Below are 9134 nucleotides of genomic sequence, written 5' to 3' on the forward strand. Positions count from 1 at the left end.
GACAAATTTGATAAGAGAAAAGGTTCAACATTCTGTAAGACGCAGATAATCTCCTCTTAGGTAAAGTGCTTCAAGTGTGAAAAACTTGGACATTGAAGAAAGATTGCCGAAGTCGGTCGAACAACAACAATAGCATGAACAACAAAAATGACCAGCAAAAGGAGATCTCTAATATAATCTGTGTGATATCAGAATGCTCTTATACGGACCAGGCTCTTTCTGGATGGTGGGTGGACTCTGGGGAGACACGTCATATAACCATGAGCAAGAAAGAAATAATGTACATGATCAAGTATAAATCCAGTGAACATCGGGTGTACATGGGCAACGACACCTACTCTGATGTTATGGGTGTTGGGACTTATCGCATTGAAACTTCTAGAAACAATGTTCTAGTGTCAAATGTTCTATAAGTACCATCCATGAAACGTAATCTAGTGTTTGTTCCGGCCATGGTTGTCAAGGGTTTTGAAGTTAGATTTTTACCAGGAAAGGTTACTATGAGAAAACATGGTTGAGTCCTGTTTAGTGGAGTCTTTGATAAACAACATGGTTTGTTCAAAATTTATAATTCTGATATGAATAAAATTCTTTCGATTTTTTCTTGTATTGCCAATGTCTTTAATGTGGATGTAAATGTCTAGAACCAAAGACTTGGATTAAATAAAATAAAGAAACTTGTTAAATTAAATATAATACTTTATTTTAATGAATCTTCGTTCATAGATGTGAATCTTGTATTTATGGAAAAATGAAAAAAAAATCTTTTTCACATAATGTAATTAGATCCTCTGAATTATTGAAAATCATACACACTGACATTTGTAGTCCCTTCAAGATTTAAACTCATAAAGAAATATAATAATTTATATATTTTATTGATGACTTTTCAAGATATAATTATGTCTAACTTATAACTTATAAGTATGAATTATTAGACAAATTTAAAGAATATCGTTAAGAAGTCAAAAACCAACTTAGTAGAAAGATTAAAGTTTTATGGTTTGATCGAGAAGGAGAATATACCTAAAATGATTTTTTTGAATATTATAAGGCTAATGAGATCAGACCTCAAACTATAATTGCAGGCATTCCTCAATAAAATGGTGTGGCTGGCACTCCTCAATAAAATGATGTGGCTGAAAGATTTAATAAGACCCTTCTCGACATGGTTAGATGCATGTTATCTAATGCTTCATTACCCAAAGTATTCTAGGAAAAAATAATACATGGAACAACATATGTTTTAAATAGGGTTCCTTGTAAAACCATTGTCTCTACACCTTATGAATCATAGATAGGAAGAAAACCTAAGCTAAGTCACTTTCGTAGATGGAGTTCAGTAGCTCATATAAATGTTATAGAGCGATCAAGAGCTAAACTTAATATCAGATCTATGAGGTATATCTTTATTGGATATCCCAAAGGATACAAAGGTTTTAGATTTTACCACCCTGATAAGGGTTTAATCGAAAGTAGAGATTTTATATTCTTAAAAGATCAAAACATGAAAGAAAATATTTCTAAAATAAATGAAGATAATCCTCTTGATTTGTATTATGACTTTGATGACTCGTAAGAATATTTAAGTAATGATGAACTATCTGTAAATTCTTCATCTTCTTCTCATCAGTCTTAGGTTGGCCACAAAGGTTTAGAGCGCCCCTGTCAAACTTGGATGACTATTATGTCTACCTGTCAGAGGAACTGTGTTATATTTTAGACATGGATGACATGAAAGATAACCTGTCTTATGATGAGGCAATAAAATCACATGAGTCAACAAATTGGGTAAAAGTCATGGAAGAGAAAATTAAGTCCATTAAGAAAAACCAGTTATAGGAATTAACTGATTTACTTAAGAAAAGGAAAACCATTTGATGTCAATGGATTTTAAAGAAGAAATTCAAGTCTGATGGTTGTATTGATAAATTTAAAGCGAGGTTAGTAGCTAACAAATTTTCTCAGAAAGAATGATTAGATTATGTTGAAACATATTTACCTATTGCAAAATTTGTCTCGATAAGGATAATTCTTGCTATTGTAACTCACTATGACCTAGATTTACATCAAATAGATGGTAAAAACACTTTTTTTAATGGCGAGCTCAAGGAAACCATTTTTATAGAACAACCTGAAGGCTATATAATAAAAGGTAAAGAAGATAAAGTTTATAGGTTGAAAAAATCTCAATACGGACTCAAGCAATTATCACGTCAGTGGTACTTAAAGTTTCATAAGGTAATTACGTCATTAGGTTTTGTGTCAAATAAATTTGATCACTATATTTATGTCTGGAAAAGTGGGAGTAAAATTATTATTCTCTCACTATATATGAATGATATTCTTTTGACTGAAAACGACAACGATATGATTGTCAAAACCAAGTCATGGTTAAATTCTCAGTTCGGGATGAAAGACATGAGAGAAACATCATATGTTCTTGAAATTAAAATCACTCGATATAGAAATTCTAAACTTTTAAGCTTGAGTTAAGAAAGGTATATAAATCATATACTCAAGAAATTTAAAATGAGTGATTGAAAGCATGTTAGAATACCTATAGTAAAATGTGTCAAATTGAGTAAGAATGATAGTTCTGGTAATTGATCATGCATACATTTTAGGGTTTAATTCATATTGAACTATGCATGATTTCATAGAAAAATGTATTAAAAACCCAAATTTGTGTTAGTTTCGAGTAAATGTGCTAAAATGCTAAAAAAATAAAAAATGCTTGAAAATTAGTTTTATTTTGCAATTTAGTGTATATATTAGTAATTGTCATTAATGTAGTAGGTTTAAGTCCTGAAATAATGAAAAAAATAGAGTTAGAATAGAGTTATTATAAGTTTTTGCAAAATGTAGTGAAATTGAGGTGTTTAGCATATTTATTTTTTAGAGAAGTTGTAAAACGAAAATTTTATAAATATTAGGAGTTAGGAATTTTTTTCTCTCAGACTTTTAAAGCTCACGAAGGGGAGGAAAGAGACATATTCTCTCTTGCAAAGCCCCATTCTTCTTCCCCTTCCTCTCCACCTCTTCCTCCTATTCTTCTCCTTCTTCTTCTTCTTTTTCTCCCCTTTCCTCTTCCCTCTTTCTGGTGGAGTCTAATCCGGCGGCAGCGCAAACGGTGGAGGACAAACCTCTTTTCCCAACCCAAGCTGAAACAATGAGTTTTCTTCTTTTCTTCTTCCTTCCTTCTTCTCCCTTTCCTTCTTTCCCATTCTTCTCTAATTCGTTCCTCTTCTCTTCTGTATTCTGTAGTGTAGGATAGTTGCAGTGTTTACAAAAAAAAAAAAAAGATTTATTAGATCGAATGTTGTTTACTCTGTGATTTTCGTTTGCTGCATGTTAACATTTTAACGTTTCAATATCATGTTCGGCATCGGTTATGCATTCATTTTTTTTATCAGCATTCGTTTCCATCTTGCATCATCCTCATCTGTTCATCGCACATCATCTACCGTGTGTTATTTAGTTTGCATCAACATTCTGTAATCTGCTTGCATTTTCCCCTTTTCATTATCGCACCTCATTCCAGCATCAATTTCATTCTGCATCCCACACATTTCAGCATCTGCATCCTTCCTATTTTTTTCTTCCATTCTTTGATTTCCTGCATTTTCATTCATCACATTTTCCTGTTATTCGTTCATCGCATTTTCTTGTTTTTTTTTCAGTCTTTGATTTCTTATTCATTCTTTGATTTTTTGCATATTCATCGCATTTCCTGTTCATTCTTTGATTTCCTGCATATTCATTCATTGCATTTTCCTGTTTTTCATTCTTTGATTTTCTGCATATTCATAGCAATTCCTTGTTTCTTGATTTCTGTAAATTCCCTATTTCGTATATGTTCGTTTTACTAGAAATTTCCTATGCATCATTTTTAATTTCTTTGATTTCAATGTATAGATCTTCTGTAAATTTCTTGCTTATGATATTTTGTTTTTAATTGCATTTTAATTTCTGCATTAGTCGAGTATGTAGATTTTCCTTTGTGCATTTGATCATCAGCATATCTATCGTGTGATTCCTTTGTACCTGTGTCTCCTCATTAGCATTCATCATTTAGCATCATGATCCATAGCCTCGTCTTCAATCTGCATCATCCATTCGATTTTACAGTAATAGCGTTTATTTGTAACATCACCATCATCGTCAGTTGCATTTCTATATGCATATGCTGTGAATGTTCTGTGAGAGTGTTGTGACATTAAGTGTAATGCGAGTGTTGTAAAAGTGGAGTTTGAATGAGTGATGTGTAATGCTGAAAGTGAGTTACATATGAGTGTCGTGTAAGTAGCATGAACAATGCTGTTTGCAGTAGAGACAGTGTGAGTGTGAGTATGCTGTGTGAATGAGCGTAGCAAAAGTGTTGCTGTGAGTGTTGCAAAAGTGGAGTTTGAATTAGTGTTGTGTAATGCTGAAAGTGAGTTACATATGAGTGTTGTGTAAGTAGCGTGAACAATGTTGTTTGCAGTAGAGACAGTGTGAGTGTATGATGTGTATGTTGTGTGCTTTGAGTGGCTACAATGAGTGATAGTGTAGAGTGTAAGAGTGTAGTGAATGCAGTTGTGAATGTGTACATATGTGTGCTATAAGTTGCATTTCTATAACATGTGTTGTGAATGTTTTGTGAGTGTGCTGAGTGAAAGAATGTGAGTATGTTGTGTGAGTGTGAGTGTGAGTGTTATGTACTGTGAGAGTGTGTTGTGGGTTGTGTGTAGTTTGATTTTCTGTGTGTGTTTTCAATTGTTTAGTGTTCAAATCATTTGTTATACTTAGCATTAGCATAGTCTATTTTTCACTTGCATTGGTTGTTTTTCATATAGCATTAGCTGGATTTAGTTGGTTACATATAGTATAGTTGCTTTACATAGTTTCATCATATTTTAGATCTTTAGTCATTTTCAGATTTACATTGTTCATAGCATACTTGTTAGTTTTTCCTTTATACTGCTTGTGCTTTTGACTTGTGCAGGATAGCACGGAGTAGAGCATAAGCGAGCATGCTACACGAGCAACGAGCGTAGAAGATACCTTTTACTTTTATTTTAGAATTTAGGAATTCAATTTAATTCAATTTTTGGTTTGTAATAAAACCAGTTTAAGCCCTCTGCGTAGGGTATTTATTTGTTGTAATAGTTAATTAGATTTACTTTTATCGTACGTTTTCATTTTGGCAATAAAGAGTAGTTTAGTTGCTTGTTTGAATACAAAGTATTCCTGTTCCCTGAGTTTGACTCGGTCTCTACCACTAGTGAGAACCGGGTTTTATTATTTTATTTCTGGTTTTCACATTGCTTTCACTTAAAAATCTTTTCAAAACTACAATTTCTTCAAAAGGACATCAGTAATGGACAAGAAAGACTGAATGTCCCTTATGCACAAGATGTTGGAAGCTTGATGTATGCTATGCTATGCTATGCACAAGGCCTGATATCAGCTTTGTTGTTGGGCTCATTAGTTGCTACCAAAGTAATCCTGGTTGGCCTCAGTGGTAAACAGTAAAAAGAATATTTTGATATTTAAAAGAGGCTATAAACTTGAAATTATGTTTTCAAGATAATGCTTTAGAATTAACTGGGTATTCTGATATTGACTTTGCAGGCAACAAAAATGATAGTAAATTTACTTCTGGATATGTTTTTCTTCTCGAAGGAAGAGCAATTTTCTAGTCTTGTAAGAAATAAGGTTGTGTAGCTCAACACACTCAGAAAGCAAAATATATTGCATACAATGTAGCTGCCACATTTATCGTTTGGATAAGTCACTTCATTAATAATTTAAAGCATGATATAACCAATGGGTCAATTCAAATTTATTGTGATAATCAAGCTGTCATCTTTCTTATAAAGAGTGGAGCAGACAATTCTAAAAGTAAACATATAATGATAAAATATCATTATATTCATGATATGATTGAAAGGAATGAAATCAAAGTTAGTTACTTTACCTACATTTGATATGATTGTTGATCCCTTAACAAAGAGTATATCATAAAAAATATTCTCGAAACATGTATCTTGTATGAGATTAAGATATGTCTGATAAAACATATGACTAAATGAGTAACTAAAGTATATAACTCATTCTAGGAATATTGATGCAAGTGAAATACTCTAATAGTGGGAGGTAAAATCCTGCATCAGGATTAGTTTCACATGGCCAAGTGGGAGATGTTGGTCATACATGACCATAGTGGCCATGTTTCACTCAAGGTTTCATGTGTTGAGGAGAGAGGTGCGCTCACTCTCTCTCCAACGTGAGAAACCGCTTGGTAGAGGGCCTTATCCAAATAAAGCACATTTGAACGTACATTATTTGGATAAGCTTTACTGTAAAATTGTTTATCGATTTTTTCTCTTTAGAGAAAAATCGGTAAGTCCCATATGAGTTGGGTAACGACTACCTAGGAGGGTGAAAATCGTCAGCTTCTATCTCTCCCTTAAAAGGGAGAGGGCTTACTCAGAAAGAATATGCAAATCTGAGAGATTATACCCCTCCTGAAGAAGGCCTGTTACGACCTTACCTCACTATCATTCTTGCCTTCATCTGCACACATCAGGTACTCTGGTCCCTTCATGTTGTACCAAGCAAAGGGAAGAGAGATAGATGGTAAATTTGAAAAACTATATAGATGCGAGATTAAAAAAAGTCGAGTAAGTAGGTATACATAGAGAGAGATATAGAGATGAATTGGTTCTTCCTATAGTATTGATTTTCAATGTTGTCATATGTTGTCATGTTTGATAAATCAGACCCCACCGATGTGTTTAGCATGATTCATTTCCTTGGAATTCATTATTTGTTCATGCTTTTTTGATGAAAAATATGATTTTATGGGTTTCAAAATTTACAAAAATGATGAGCCATTGATTTTTTAATCTTTATAAAAACCTACTCATATATTATAACTGGATGATTTAAAATCTGATTTCTACTAAAAAAATAGTATAGATCAAAATCTATAAAAATAATAGAAAATAAAAAATTTAGACCAGCTACACCCTCCTACCACTAGGAGGAACCAATCAATATACACAGGGGTGACGCCACATGGGCCAGGGTGGGCACGTGCCCTCCTTTGCCCAAAAGTTTTCCCAAGACCTTGTGAAATGTTAGATCAAGGTGGCAATGTCCACCCCAACTCAGACCTGACTTCTAGGTGCCCCCTCCCTCCAACCTTCTCTCTCTCCCCTTCCTCCAACTTTGTGAAATGTTAGTAGGAGAAAATATAACATTACAATTGTGGGTCCTAGTGATTTTGCTAACAAATAAAAGGTTGGAAGTGAGAGAGGGCATATAGAGGACCTCTCATTTTCCCTTATTGTCGAGAAATTGAGCTTTTTTTATGCCCTCAACAGTCACTTGAGATCCGTTGGCAATAGTGATCGGTCTCCTTAGAGGAGTGGTTTCGAATTTGGTTAAATTGTTCTTGGTGCCGAACATGTAGTTGATACCAGAGTTGATAACCCATAAGTTATGAGTGGAGGTGGATAAGAGAGAATGATCATTACATGTTTTACCTAAGTCTATGGCCATGTTGTCTCTTGAAGGTTGAGACGTGATGACTCCTGCAATGCTATTTTTGACAAGGCCTGTATGATTTGTGTATGCCTTTCGACAGTAAGTAGAGTTTCACTTTTATCTTCTTGAGCGACATAGGTAGCAGCCTCATTCTTTCCTCTCTCTAATTTGGATGATCCAGGCTTGCCAACAATTTTTCAGCATCGATGTCTAGTGTGTTCGGCTTTTTTGCAAAATGAGCATATAAGTTTATTTCTTCTTTTTCTTTCAATGGGACATCTCTTTCTTTTGATCATGATTGGCAACAAATGGTGACTTTTTGTGTTGATCTTGGCCATTCTATTTTAGTTGGATTCATAACTTTTTGAAGAGTTTCCTCTCTCATGATGGTGGAGCATATGGAGTTTAGGAAAGGCAAATCAGACATAAGAACATGGTTTTTGATGAACTCATAGTTTGGTCTCAAACCGACAAGCATCTTAAAGATTTTTTCTTGCGCGTTATGCTTTTGAATGGTAATGGGGTCGTATGATGTGGGATTGTAGGAATTTAGTTCATCCCAAATTTCGGGGAGAGTCTTGAGATATTCACTAAATGGACGATTAAACATTTTTAATTCAGCTATCTCTCGGGTAAGCTGGTACCTTTGGGCAATGTTATTTTGTTTGCAGTAAAGATCTCTTGCGGTCAACCAAATTGCCTCCATGGAATTGAGAAACAAGAAGCCTTTTGCAATACTTAGCTCCATAGAGTTGAGGAGCCAGGACATGACTAGATGGTTAATTAGTTGATTCTTATTCTTCGAACAAAGGGTTGGAGGGTTCGAGAGGTAATTTTTTTCTATTAATGTAACCTAGTTTTCTTTTACTGTTCAAAAATAGTGGCAGATTTAGACCACTACACATTACAGTGCGATGACAAAGTAAATAGCATAGAGCAGGACTTGGTGTGTAAAACCACGCATCAAGCTAAATAAATTGCATAAGCAAGGTCTGGTGCACAAAACCGTACATCGAACTAAGTAAATTGCATAAGCAAGGCTCGATGTATGAAACCGACATCAAGTTAAGTAAATTGCGTAAAGAAGGAGCCTTTGTACGTTACAGCATGGCGACGAAGTAAATAACGTAATTTAAATTGGACAAGAATGCGCAAAACTGCGTCATTGAGTTAAAAAACATATATATATATATATACATATATAACGTAAATATAATACATATATATCAAAAATGTTCCTCTATCATCATTAGTGCAATTCAACAGTGTAGACGTGATTCTCATAACAGGATTTGTTTGTTCTTGGACCACCATTTTATGAGTAGTGGTATTATGTCCGGGCGGAGGAGTTGATTGAGACTCACTAGTGGAAGACATTGGTTAAGTAGAGAACTTCACCTCGAGGTTGAGATTGACAAAAAGATTGTACTCAACAGGGATCAGCGAGTCAAGATGGTTAAGGAAATGGACCAGTGACGAGCCGGGGCAGGTAGCAGGGGCGACCACATGTTGCAGTAAGCTGAGAATTGTGCAGGATGGACAAGGAGGTGGACGAGTGGATCAAACCAGCAGGCATGGAACTCGTCCAGTCGAGAAAC

This window comes from Nuphar pumila, chromosome 4 (genome assembly GCF_984573655.1).
Source record: "Nuphar pumila chromosome 4, dmNupPumi1.hap1.1, whole genome shotgun sequence".
Classification (NCBI taxonomy): domain Eukaryota; kingdom Viridiplantae; phylum Streptophyta; class Magnoliopsida; order Nymphaeales; family Nymphaeaceae; genus Nuphar; species Nuphar pumila.